Genomic DNA, 13,946 nt, shown 5'->3' on the forward strand with positions numbered 1-13,946 from the left:
TCCAAGTTCAGTTGCACCATAGATTTGCATAATGGCATTATGATATCTGCTCTTTTTTTCCAATTCCTTTCCTGCTGATCCCTACCACGAAATCCACCTTTTTCACAGCTGCCACTCAATGTTTTCATCAAGTCCAGTCTCTCATTCCTGGGCAATCGCCGCCAGTTCAGACCCCATTAGCACATTTGCGAATTATTATTTTTTTAATTTTCATTTTGCCCTGGCATGCAACTCTTTCAACTTATTTACATTGAATTGCTTTTGCCATTTTACAGTTAGGAAACTCAGATTCAGATGCTTTTGGAGCTCTTCACAATCCCGTTTTTGCTTTGATGACCCTGAACGATTTAGTATCACCCAATAAACTTGACCCCCTCACTGCTTTTTCTTCACTCTAGATCATTTATGCACAAGTTTAAAAGCACAGGTCCCAGTACTGATCCTTGTAGGACTACAGTTTCTCATTGGTGTCCCAGGAACAATCCATTTATTCCGACTCTGCATCCTGCAACTTAGCCAGTTCCTGATCTACCAGAGGACCTCTCCTCTAGCGTGCCAAGGTCCCTTGCCCTGCAGTTCCCTGTTGATCAATAAATACACAGACACAAGTATTTAGCTTAATGGGCTAAAACAGGCCACAACTTTACTGGTTACAGATGTGAGTGGTTTGGCTTAGGCATTGGGTGAAGCCAGATTATATCTTGACTCCTGTCCATCTGCAAGGAGTCGAACTAAGGGGGAAACCACCAAAAGGGGGAGCCCTGTGACTTACATCAAGTAGGGGCAACCTGAGGCGTGCCCGTTGGGTCATGGCATGGCCCTAGCCCATGTTCGGGCTTCGGACAGGATCCACACCCCTGGATCCCTTTAACAGGATGCCCTTATTGAGAAGGGGCAGGCAGAGGCTACAACCTCCCCTCCATTAAATAAAGGCTTACCCAATGCCTTGTCCCATGACTGCTAATCTGATTCAGGAGGATTACTTATATTGCTGTTAATCTAGTGTGTGTGTGTGTGTGTGTCCAACTCTCAAAAGCTTGAGGAACACCATGGGTGCTCCTGCAGAACAGTTCCTAATCTTCTGAAGATTTGCTTTGTTGAAATACCTTTCCCGCTCGCCTCTCCTTATCAGCAGGCAACATCTTCTGTTGGACCATCTTTCATTTCCCATCATGCTTTGCCCTTCCGTGACCAACCTGCCAAGCTGGCACTCCTTTCTCCCACAAGCGGTGCCCATGCTGGCTTCCCTGAGAGGAAGAACAGGTACATCAGAACTTTCTTGTCCCAGAGCCAAACACCACACCAAGTTCCTGCTTAAGTTCCTCAGGCCTGAACTTCTTGGGAACCAACCAACACTTCCATGAAGCAAGAGATGCTCTTGAGAAACGGGGGTAAGTGGTGGAAATGCAGCAAAGCTTTAGGGAGTCGTCCATGCCCCAGGTGTGATGTTCTTGTAGCCAACGCTCCAGGAAAGGCTATGCTGGGAGGAAAACTCCCTGGGTGTGGCTGGCAAACTTACCTCCATCACCAGCTTCACCTTTCAGCACATCTTCCAGAAGAGCTGAAAGGATCCAACTGCCCAAATTTTGTAACTCACCAACCCTTAGCATATTTTTATGTATGGTAAATATTTGATTCTTCAACATCAACTTTGTTGGACTGGTCATGTTGTGTGGATGCCTGATGATCGCCTTCCAAAGCAAGTACTCTATTCCAAACTTAAAAATGGAAAGCGTAATGCTGGTGGTCAACAAAAGAGGTTTAATGACTGTCTCAAGGCAAATCTTTAAAAAATGTAGTATAAACACCAACAATTGGGAGTTCAAAATGACCCCCCTTGCTGCACACCTGCACCTGCGCTCCCCGTTCCCCACACCTGCCTGCCCTTTGTCCCACCAAAACAGTACTTCTGTCTTGTCAGGATTCAACCTTAATCCATTAGCCTCTATCCATCCTCCAACCACCTCCAGACACTCACACAGGACCTTCACCACCTTCACTGGTTCTGATTTAAAAGAGAGGTAGAGCTGGGTATCATCCACATACTGATGAACACCCAGCCCAAACCCTCTGGTGATCTCTCCCAGCAGCTTCATATAGATACTAAAAAGCATGGGGGAGAGGTTGGAGCTCTGAAGTAGATGACCCTTGTGGACCCTTCCAAATTTGTGATTCTATGAATCTATGCTTCTTATGTCTATGCAATCAAACTGTCTGGGTTGTGGTGTCTGTGGGTCACTGCCTCTGACTATGGAAGCAGAGCGTGGCCTCCTCCTTCCTGGCTAGTGACCATTGACAAATGTCTCTTCCACAAAGCTGGAGTCCAGCGACATCTGGCAGGTCAGAAGTCCCTTATTCCTGATCTTTGGTTTACTTTTTGGATAAACTTATAGACAGGAGTATGGTCAAATCAGGGGTGGCACTGTGAGTTAAACCACAGAGCCTAGGACTTGCCGATCAGAAGGTTGGCAGTTTGAATCCTGTGACGGGGTGAGCTCCTGTTGCTCGGTCCCTGCTCCTGCCAACCTAGCAGTTCGAAATCACATCAAAGTGCACGTAGATAAATAGGTACCGCTCCAGCGGGAAGGTAAATGGCGTTTCTGTGCACTGCTCTGGTTCGCCAGAAGTGGCTTAGTCATGCTGGGCACATGACCCGGAAGCTATACGCCGGCTCCCTCGGCCAATAAAGCGAGATGAGCGCCGCAACCCCAGAGTCGGTCACGACCGGACAGAATGGTCAGGGGTCACTTTGCCCTTTACCTTTTTATGGTCAAATCAACAGCTCTGCAACAATATTATCTATCCCTCAGTAAAAAGGTAAAGGGACCCCTGACCATTAGGTCCAGTCACGGATGATTCTGGGGTTGAGGCGCTCACCTCGCTTTACTGGCCAAAGGAGCCGGCATACAGCTTCCGGGTCATGTGGCCAGCATGTGGCGAACCAGAGCAGCGCACAGAAACACCATTTACCTTCCCACCGGAGCGGTACCTATTTGTCTACTTGCACTTTGACGTGCTTTCGAACTGCTAGGTTGGCAGGAGCAGGGTAGCGAGAAGCAAAAAGAGGACGCCATCAAAATACATATTTTATTTGGAAATGAATAAATGCATGAGCAAAAACAGTGCCTTTCCAATGCTCTTCAGAAATTGGGGTAGACTTTCCCTCAGGGAGGGAGAAAAATAAGTTAATTAAAATAGGCCCTCAAAGGGCGAAGAATGTTAAAGCACACACACACGTGTGTGAGCATGCCTGGGAGTGCATCTAATGGATCTATTTTTATAAATACGCTGGAGATATTTGCCAGCTCTCCTGCACTTACCTGGGCACAAGTGCCTTGGGATGGACGTGCAGGGGGCACCAGGTTGCCAATGTTTGCTGAGTAGGATGGCGCATTGGGTTTGGTCTCAAGTGACCTTAGCATTCATTCACAATTTTATCTGCATGCCGCTTTTCAACGCACACAAAACGCTCCAAATGACTAGCAACAAAGTAAACAGGAAACAAAATCAAACTGATGCAAGAAGACAACAAGGCGATAGCAAACATAACAATGCACAAAAAAGAAACAAGTCAGTCACATAAATACAACACGATTGCATTCATAATATCCAACACCCAACAGCAGAAATAACAAGGGACCTTGGTGGTTTCTGCTTGGTCCTAGAAACCCCCACTTCCACAATGTTGATCAGAGTCCCTCTCCTGCAGCAACTTGCAAGCTTTCCAAAGGCAAAGGGCAGGGGAAGGTAGAAACACCTCTCTCATATTGTGCAGCTTAGCCTTAGGAGGTGGATGCTTGGGTAGACCAGTGGTCATGATCCCTGGGTGATTTGTCAGTGCCCGGCTCCTATTCATTTCAAAGGGGCTCTTGCTGCAAAACATCCCATTGCACTGGTTCTGGGCCATCATCTTTGGCATCCGAGAAGTATCCAAATAGCCCCAAAGCAAATTTGTGGTCCTTCTGGCCATGTCTTCCCAACCCAATCAATGAGAGGTCTTTTCTAGAATCAAAACTGTAGAGTTGAAAAGGATCCCCCAAGGGTAATCTACTCCAACCCCCTACAATGCAGGAATCTCGGCCAAAGTGTGTCAGACAGATGACCATCCAGCCTCTGTTGGGAAAGCTCCAATGAAGGAGCGTTCACCACCTTCTGAAGGCATCCATTCCACTGTTGATCAGTTCTTACTGTCAGAAACTTCTTCCTGATGTTTAGTCAGACTCTCTTTTCTCATAACTTGAAGCCATTGGTTCAAGTCCTACCCTCTGGAGCAGGAGAAAACAAGCTGGTTCCCTCTTCCATGTGACAGCCCTTGAGATATTTGAAGATGGCTATCGTATCTCCTCTTTTCCAGGCTAAACATGCCCAGCTCCTTCAAGTGCTCCTCGTAAGGCTTAGTTTCGAGACCCTTGATCATCTTGGTCACCCTCCTTGATTGCGCAAGTTCCAGCTTGTCAACACCCTTCTTAAATGGGGCACCCAGAACTGGACACAGGACTTCAGGTGTGGTCTGACCAAGGCAGAATAGAGCGGAACTGTTACTTCCCTTGATCTGGACCCTGGACTTCCATTGATGCAGCCTAGAAGACCATGAGTTGTCGTGTTGTTGTTCTTTTGCTGATGTGTCACACCATTCAGCTGCTTTGACTCTGAATCTCCTGCATCACACTATTGGCTCATGCTAAGGTTGTACTAAGACTCTTGGCCCCTTTCAACACATACTTCTGTCAAGCCAGGTGTCTCTCACCCTATATCTGTGCATCTGGTTATTCTATCCACCATCTGAAGAAACTCTGTGTTCCTGTGTTCCTGACACCACAAACTACGCCTGCACAGAAGTCAAAATGGCAGCCAGCAATGGTGCCAAGAACTACCATTACCTTCGGCAACTGTGACTCATAACCAAAAGATTGTGCTGAACTACAGAACATTGGGGAGGGGGGCAGAATAGACACCCTTCCCCCAAAGGGAGTAATATTGCTTCATAAGGCCTTGCACCACAAACCGATTTGACCCCACCACGCTCAGCTGCTGGAGGATGCTGATTAAGCCGAAACAGTTTTCCCAGAGGGGAAAGCTGGCTAATTAAAAACAAAACTAAACACATTGACATCCCCTTTGATTCTTTGGCATCTGCCAGTAAAGCAATTTGCATCTTGCGGACTCAAATAACCTTTCCCGCAAGAACCTTTCTCCAAGAACAGGGAGTCATCGTGACGCACGAGGTCCCAGGGACATGAAGTCAAAGGTTGTGGGTGACTTGAAAATAATAAAAACCCTTCCCAGACAAAGGAGCTTGAACTCAACGCTCCCTAAATTTCCAGGTGGACCTAAGCATTTCTCTCCTCGTAGTGATTTTGCAAGCTTTCAGGTGTCACAGAGCATCTTCCCTACTCTGAGAAGATCTGCCATGTTTGGGTGTTGGCTTGCTCTCCAAAGCTGGAGGTGGTTTGGGAAAGTTCTCAGCTTGCTTAGTTATACCCATGGATAAATGTGCCATTATATAGATTATGCCACCTAGTCTTGTCCCAGATACGCTGAATTAATTTTGCTGGGTGTAAGATCTTAGGTGGGAGAAGCTGCAACCAGACACCAGGGTAAAAAGAAGGACTTGGCTTTCCTAACCACCCCTTTGCAGTCCTGGGGAAATAGTTCACCAACCAAAGGACCTCATGAGCTGTGAGTCTTGGTTCCCTCACTTCCTGAGGGAGAGGAGCCCCAGACAGCACCAATGACCGGGATCAATGTGCTTCTGAATAATACCCTTTGCTGGAAACCACGGGAGGGGAGAGTGTTCTTGCACCCAGGTCCTGCTTGCAGACTTCCCACTGGGACAACCAGTTGACTGTGGTGCATCTGCAGCAGCACAACCGGACGCCTGCCTCTGCCCCAGCTGCAACAAAACATGTCTCTCCTGTATTGGTCTCAACAGTCACAGCAGGTGCAGTTTGACTTCACCCCCAGTGGCACATTCCTCCAATGTCTCCTGAGAAAGACAGATGCCAACCAATCATCCAGGATGTTGAAATTTTATTTCAAGATGTTGTTGTTGTTGTTGTTGTTGTTGTTGTTGTTGTTGTTGTTGTTATACCACCCTATACCTGGAGGTCTATACCCAGGCATACTGCTGACAGCATACTCTGAACCTCCTGATAACCCCATCCAGCGGTTTCATGTGGGTGTTAAACAGCATGGGGGATAGGACTGAGCCTTGTGGAACCCCACATTGATGGTTCCACAGGGCTGAAAAGCATTCCCCAATCCACACCCTCTGGGAACGACCATCCAAGTAGGACTGGAACCACCGCAAAGCGGTGTCTCCCAGCCCTAGTTCGGAGAGTCGATCCAGAAGGAAACCATGGCCAATGATATTGAAAGCCGCTGAGAGGTTGAGAAGAATTAACAGGGACACATTTTCCTCCCCCTCTCTTGACAGAGGTCATCATTCAGGGTGACCAAAGCAGTTTCTGTGCCAAAACCAGGCCTAAACCCTGATTGAAATGGATCCAGGTAATCAGTTTCTTCCAAAAGCGCCTGGATCTGGTCTGCGAAACTCGCTCCAGAACCTTGCCTCGCTAGAGAACCTTGCCCAGATTAGCAACTGGCTGGTAGTTTGCTAGGTTTTCTGAATCCAGATATGTGGGTCTCCATATTTTTGACACTGCTTCAGCTAAGGAGTTTGGGTGACTTATTTTATTTGGGGCAGTGGCTTCACCTGTGTTATGTACTGAGTTGAATAGGATCCAAAAGGCAGCAGTTTGATTGGTCCTAGAACAATAGGATCCAGAATGCAGCAGTCTGACTGGTCCACAGGAGCCACCCAATCCAACTCCAGGTGCAAGTGAATCTGCAACCTGATTCACCTACAGGAGAATCCCGGAATTAGCCAATCACGTGGGGCCCATTGTGTAAATAATGTATATAAAGCAGACATTCAGGGGGAACTTCCATTCCTCCTCACCTCTATGAGCTGAATAAAGAGCATGAAATCCACTCTCGACTCCCAGTATATTTCAACCTGGAAGGAGAATTCAAACCAGCACAGGAGGGAAGGCCCATAGGTCAGTGGTAGAACACCCACTTTGTAGGCAGACAGTTCCATCTTCAATTCCTGACAGCATCTCCAGGCAGTGCTTGGAAAAAACCCTTCCATGAAGCCCTAGAGTTCTGCTGCCAGTGAAGGTTGGCAATGCCAAGCAAGATGGACCAACGACGATCCAACTCGGTGCAAGGCAGCTTCTTGCTCTCCTTCCCACCAAACCAGTCCCAGCCATCTTGTTCCTTCCCTCTTCTGCCTTTGGCATGGGGCAAGAGGGATGGGAGTGGAGACCTGGCAAACGTCTGCCTAGTGCATGCCAACTCCTGGGTTTGTTTGGCTTGATTCATAGCTTGAACTGGGTGGAGGCTGATCTTTCCCATTCTGTTCTTGGTGTCCTGGCCTTTGTTTATGTTCTTAGGGGAAAAGAAAAAGAAAAGAAAGGAAGAAAACCTGGGCGTGAAGAAGGGACGGGACCTGCCGGTTGCTTCATCCAGGTCTCCTGTGACAGCTCATGCATCTAGAAGGGGTGCCAATCATCATGGAAGACTCGTAGGTGGAGCATTTGGGAACCCCACTCACAAAAACCTTTTAAACACACAAGCACAAGCACACGTACACATACACACACACACAAACACAAACACAGGAAGCCAACAATGATAGCTACGAAAACATACTCCCTCTGCCTGCAAATGCTCTCTGCTTTCCAGAACATAAGAACAGCCTACAGGATCAGGCCAAAGTCCCATCTTGTTCAGCATCCTCTTTTCACAGGGACTGACCAGACGTCCCCAGGGGAAAGCCCACAAGCAAGATCCAAGCACAAGAGCAGGGGTCCCCAAACTAAGACCCGCGGGCTGGATCAGGCCCGAGGGACTCGTTTATCTGGCCCGTGGTGATCCTTGCTGCCTTCTGCCACCACCCACTCTAACAGGTGCTGCACAGTGGAGCTGCACACTTCCAGGTCAAAGGAGCACCGGAAATAGCTTGTGCGCATGCATAAACGTTATTTGCGCATGTGCAAGAGTTATTTCCGGTGCACATCCAGGTCGGAGGAGGCCCGTGCACATGCGCACAAGTTATCTCCGGTGCTCCTCCGACCTGGAAGTGCGCCGGAAATAGTGTGTGTGCACACGTATGGGCACGCGCTCCCCCACCCTCCGGCCCGCTACACGATTGGCACTGGAGACACCGGCCCGAGGTGCAGTACTTTTGCTGATCCCTGCACAAGAGCAACACTCTCGCTTCCTGTGGCTTCTAGCCATTGGCACTCAGAAGCCTAAAGCCCCTTAACGATGGAATACCAGTGAAAATCCACATAAACCCTAGTTTCCCCCTCAATGAACTTCTAATTCCTTGGGATGAAAACAGCAACAACTTTTTTCTGGCGGATTCCAGCTTGGGTAGTTTCCCATGGTGGCTGTTTCCCGAGGAGGAAGTGTAGATTCTGATCCTCTGAGATGCTCCAGTACAGAAAACACCAGGATATTCAATAGGGCATGGAATTAGAACTGAGTTTATCTCTTTTGCAACCCCATTTTGCACTGCTTGGAAGCAATGGTGTTAAGTAAAATATTGATTGTTGAAATAACATGCATAAATATGAAAGTAGATTGAGACCATCCAATGTGAAGCTGGGATGGGTTTCATAATTCCGAGGGTGTCCCCGAAAAAGTGTTGACAATTGGGGAAGTTGGGACACCTGGAGGGTATAAAATCTTGCACTCTTGCCCATTTGGAGATTCAACCTCCCCACACACAAACCTGCCGCCTGCAGTCCTCCAGGTAAAACTGGAGCCTTCAGGTCAGCCCTGGAGACCTGACAACCCTCCTTCGCAGCCTCACCAATGGAGGTGACCTACTGCTGAGCAAAAGCAGAGCTGCAGGTGCCCCCACATTGCAGGGGGGTGACTGGATGTCTCTTTGGAACCCCCCCCAAAAAACTCTACAATTCTGTGAGTCCCTAAGCCTTATTCCATCACACCTAGGTGGGCACACACACAGGATTTGGGTAAGCAGGCGGTTGGCTGCATCTCACTCGCATCGGGAATCCACCACCTTTCCCACAGCTGTGCCAGGCCTAAACAGCAGCTGATCTCCTCCTCTGAGGAGGTAAAAAGAGCACTTCAAAGACAGGCGAAGGTTTCCCATCAGCCGTGGGAGGAGAGAAGGACCACCAGGGGATAGGTGCTTAGAAAAGAAATTTAGTTGTTTGCCTCCAAATTAGCACATATATTTTTGGCAGAGCCAAAGAACTTGCTGAAAACTTACTGAACCTGTTTGCAGAGTGTGAAAGTCCTCTTGGCATCCTTTGGTTCCTGGGGCTGAGTTCTCAGTTGCTCAATTCCTCCACCCATTTTCACCATGCAAGAAGAGCCTTTGGATAAGGCCAAAGAAGGGCTCTTCTGGACCATCGTCCTGTTCTTGCAGCAGCCAATCAGATTCCTGTTACATAAGGAGCCCTACAAGTAGGACCAGGGAATGACAACAACAGCCCCACAGCTTTTCTTTGCCTTTGCTCTCATTTGTCCTCAAGCTTACTCCATCTTCCATGGGACAGCCCTTCAGATATTTGAAGATGGCTCTCAGTCTCCTCTTTTCCAGCCTAAACATACCTAACTCCCTCAACCATTCATTATAAGGCTTAGTTTCCAGACCCTTAATCATCTTGGTTGCCCTCCTTTGCACACGTTCCAGTTTGTCAACATCCTTCTTAAATGGGGCACCCAGAACTGGACACAGGACTTCAGGTGTGGTCTGACCAAGGCAGAATAGAGCGGGACTGTCACTTCCCTTGATTGGGATGCTAGACTTCCATTGTTGCAGCCTAGAAGACCATGAGTTGTCATGTTTGTTTGTTTGTTTGTTTGTTTGTTTGTTTGTTTTTGCTGATGTGTCACACCATTCAGCTGCTTTGACTCTGAATCTCCTGCATCACACTATTGGCTCATGCCCAGGTTGTGTCCTACCAAGACCCTTGGCCTCTTTCAACACATACTTCTGTCAAGCCAGGTGTCTTCCATCCTATAATTGTGCATCTGGTTATTCTATCCACCATCTGAAGAAACTCTGTGTTCCTGTGTTACTGACACCACAAACTACGCCTGCAAAGAAGTCAAAATGGCGGCCAGCAATGGTGCCAAGAACTACCTTAAATTGTGGTGCCCAGAATTGGACCCAGCACTTCAGGTGTGGTCTGACCAAGCCAGAATGGAATGCTACTATTTCTTCCCTTGATCTGGAGACTAGATTTCTGTTGATGCAGCCTAGAACAGCAATACTGGTTTTTGCTGCTGCATCACACGGTTGACTGGGGTTAAGCTTATGGTGTTGTGTCTTATGTGTCTTGTTCGTTATTAGGTAATTTCTGCTAACTTGAAAAATCTCAAAAAATAAATAAAAAAGAAAGACTATGCGTTCCACGAAGGACTTTCTTATCTCTGCCCTGAACCTTCCAGTGTTGAGTTTCTTAGGAAGCCCACGGATTGTAGAGCTATGAGAAAGGGGGAAAGCTTTCTCTATCAACTTTCTCCTGGCCATGCATGAAGTTCTCAAGATGTTCCTCACTTCCTGAGAAATGGGTGTGGCTTGAGGGACCCAGGCTAAAAATTAATGGTGTCCACTGAGAAACTGAATGGGTGGGGTGGGAGAAAATCTCAGACATTCTTGCAGAGAAAGGGAGAGTCTGAGGGTGATTGGCTTCAGCAGACTTGGAGTGGGCATTCAGAGGGCAATTTTGGAAGCTGTATCCTGATGGTTGGTTGCTAGTAAGATGGCCAAGAACACCTCAGATGGGACACTTTAGGTAAATCCTCAGGCACTGATCCATCTGCCTCTTTCCCTGCCCTGCTCCTCACCCCTAAACTATGAAGTGAGTGAGCGAGAGAGCAATCTGCTTCTCAACCACCCACATCCATCTCATCAGCAGATTTTTCCCTCTGTTCCTTCTATGGTGTGCTAATCTGAAAAAGATGGGATTTCTGCAATGCGTCACCCATTGTTAGGCTTCTCTGCTTTGCCCCTGGGGACCTTACAGGTTACCAAATCTTGTGCTTCTTGGCAAAACCCTCCAGGGATATCGTACGTCTCTGTCAAAGCAGCGGAACATCTTTATGCTAAATATGGGTGTTGCAAGAGGAGACAGAGATGGAGAGAGATGCTGGAGGGGTAAATGGCTACCAGGAAGATTTGGGGCGTCACGTGGCAGAGCAGAGTCTCAAGCGAAGTTGTGCTCTCCCACTCCTGTTTCAGCGATGTCGACACTGGTTTGGTCACGTCCACAGAATGGAAGAGGGCAGGATCCCCAAGGATGTGTCTTACGGGAAGCAGGTTTCCGGCACCAGGCCTGTGGGCAGACCAAATCTGTGTAACAAAGATGTCTGCAAACCTGACATGAAGGCATACCTGCCAATTGTCCCAGAAGAAAGGGTGCCGCGATCTCTTGGACTGTGCTCTTGCCCCCCCCAAAGCGTGTTTTTTCCCCAGGGTGAGTTCATGGCACAGGTCACATGACTCACCCAGGAGCACATCCCAGAAGATGCATGTCCCAGTTTTCTATCTGAAAAAGTTGGATGGTATGGGAATGCTAGGGACATAGGTGGCGCTGTGGGTTAAACCACAGAGCCTAGGACTTGTCGATCAGAAGGTCGGCAGTTCAAATCCCCACGACAGGGTGAGCTCCCGTTGCTCAGTCCCTGCTCCTGCCAACCTAGCAGTTCGAAAGCACGTCAAAGTGCAAGTAGATCAATAGGTACCACTCCAGTGGGAAGGTAAATGGCGTTTCCGTGCGCTGCTCTGGTTCGCCAGAAGCGGCTTAGTCATGCTGGCCACATGACCCGGAAGCTGTACGCCGGCTCCCTTGGCCAATAAAGCGAGATGAGCACCGCAACCCCAGAGTCGGTCACGACTGGACCTAATGGTCAGGGGTCCCTTTACCTTTACCTTATGGGAATGCTGGCAACATCCATGGGAATTCCCTTGCAGTGCCAGTCAGGTTGTGCATCCACAGCAATGGCCAGAGGAGGAATGACCGCTGGGAGGAACACAGAGAGAAGAACCACCCTGGTGCATCTGCAGCAGCCCAACCAGACGCCTGCCTCTGCCCCAGCTGCAACAAAACATGTCTCTCCTGTATCGGTCTCTATAGTCACAGCAGGCATTGTAACTTCTCCAACGGTTTGACTTAGCCCCCAAAAGTGTGCTGCTCCGTTGTCTTCTGAGACGGATGGATGACAACATTAAAATGGGTACTAGACTTTGGAAAGAACCACTTCCGCCCATTGGAGGAGGTGGAGTTGCAGGCTTCACGGCCCCACCATGCGCACGGGGGCTGCAAGTCAGCCCCCGCGCAATTGGAGGGATACCCGGCTACGTCACCCCCTGGCCAGCCAATCGGCTGGCTCAGGGGGAATGGCCTGCCCTATTTAAAGCAGGACGCGGCCGGGGATCTCCCTCTTTGCCACCTGCCAGCTGTTCCTGCTTTTCCCGCCCTAAAAGGTTTTCATTCCTTGACCTTGCTATGGACCTTGGTTGGTCGCCATTGAGGGCCTGGTAGAAATTTTTCCACTTAGCAAATTGGCACCAGCCACTTGGTTTTTGCCTACCTCATAGCAAATCTTCACAACTTTCTGGGTATTGGCGGTTAGGCATTGGTATTGCTCTGTAGATGGAAGAGGGGAGGAAGCACCATCACCTGCCCCGCATAGTCCGATAAAGGATTCTGGGGGGCGTGGCCCTGTCCAAAGCCTATGGAGATGAGGGCCTAAGGCACGCCCCCGAGCGGTGACCCCGGGGGAGTTCCTAGTTGATGTGCATCAGCAGGACTCCCCCTACTGGTGGTTAACCCTTCCCAGGCTTCAAGCTGACTGACTGAAGTTGGATATAGTCGGTTAGGACCAATGCCTAAGCCAATACCGCTCATCACCTGTAACCAATAAAGTTGTGGCCTTATTTAGCCCATTAACCTTAAATATCTGTGTCATGTGTCTGTATTTCCACTGGGGGGGGGGACTCGCCGCACAACTAGCATCGCTGGTTCAAGCTAATCACATTTCTTGACTTAAATAGTTTTAACTGGCTTTTGAATACATGTGCGATTAACTGATATGAAGTTTATTGCATTATCACTTGGTGGGTCATGCAGACCACTCTTCTGACTCTTTATAGGACATGGGGAACAGGAGACGAGTTTACGGAACCAAGGGCTGGTTGTGGTCCAAAACGATTTGGGAACCACTGACCTAAACTGATCCAGTATAGGTGGGAGTTGGAGCCCAATAATGTGCCATTTTTACTCTTCCTAAGATCACACACTTTGAAGCTCCATCATGCTTTAGCAGATTACTCCCTGAATCTCTTCCAGCTCCTTTATCTGGCAGGAGAATGAAAGCTTTGCTTAGTCCTGTAACTAAGGGCAGCTGTTGGGTCTCAGCTCTTTGATGCTGGCACCACATAAGTCCCGAGTTGTCAGGTGTTCAGCTGGTTTCTCCCTGCTTCCAAGGCTTCCTGCTCCCCCCCCCCTTCCCCTCTCCTCCCTTGTTCCTTCCTCCACTTTTACTCAGGAGTGCAGAATGTCGGAGGGCCTGCAGAGATGGGCAGACATAAAAATGCCAGTGAGGCAGAACTCCTCGGTCATGACAGGATCTCACATCATGGATCTCCTGGTTGGCCACCCCCCTCTAAGAAGACAGCAGCCGGGGGGCCGCCTGCACCACACTGCCAGTGTGGTGTAGTGATTAGAAGTGGTAGACTCGTATTCTGGTGAACCGGGTTCGCTTCCCTGCTTCTCCACATGCAACTGATGGGTGACCTTGGGCTAGTCACACTTCTTTGAAGTCTCTCAGCCCCACTCACCTCACAGAGTATTTGTTGTGGGGGAGGAAGGGAAAGGAGAATTTTAGCTGCTTTG

This window comes from Podarcis raffonei, chromosome 5 (genome assembly GCF_027172205.1).
Source record: "Podarcis raffonei isolate rPodRaf1 chromosome 5, rPodRaf1.pri, whole genome shotgun sequence".
Taxonomy (NCBI): domain Eukaryota; kingdom Metazoa; phylum Chordata; class Lepidosauria; order Squamata; family Lacertidae; genus Podarcis; species Podarcis raffonei.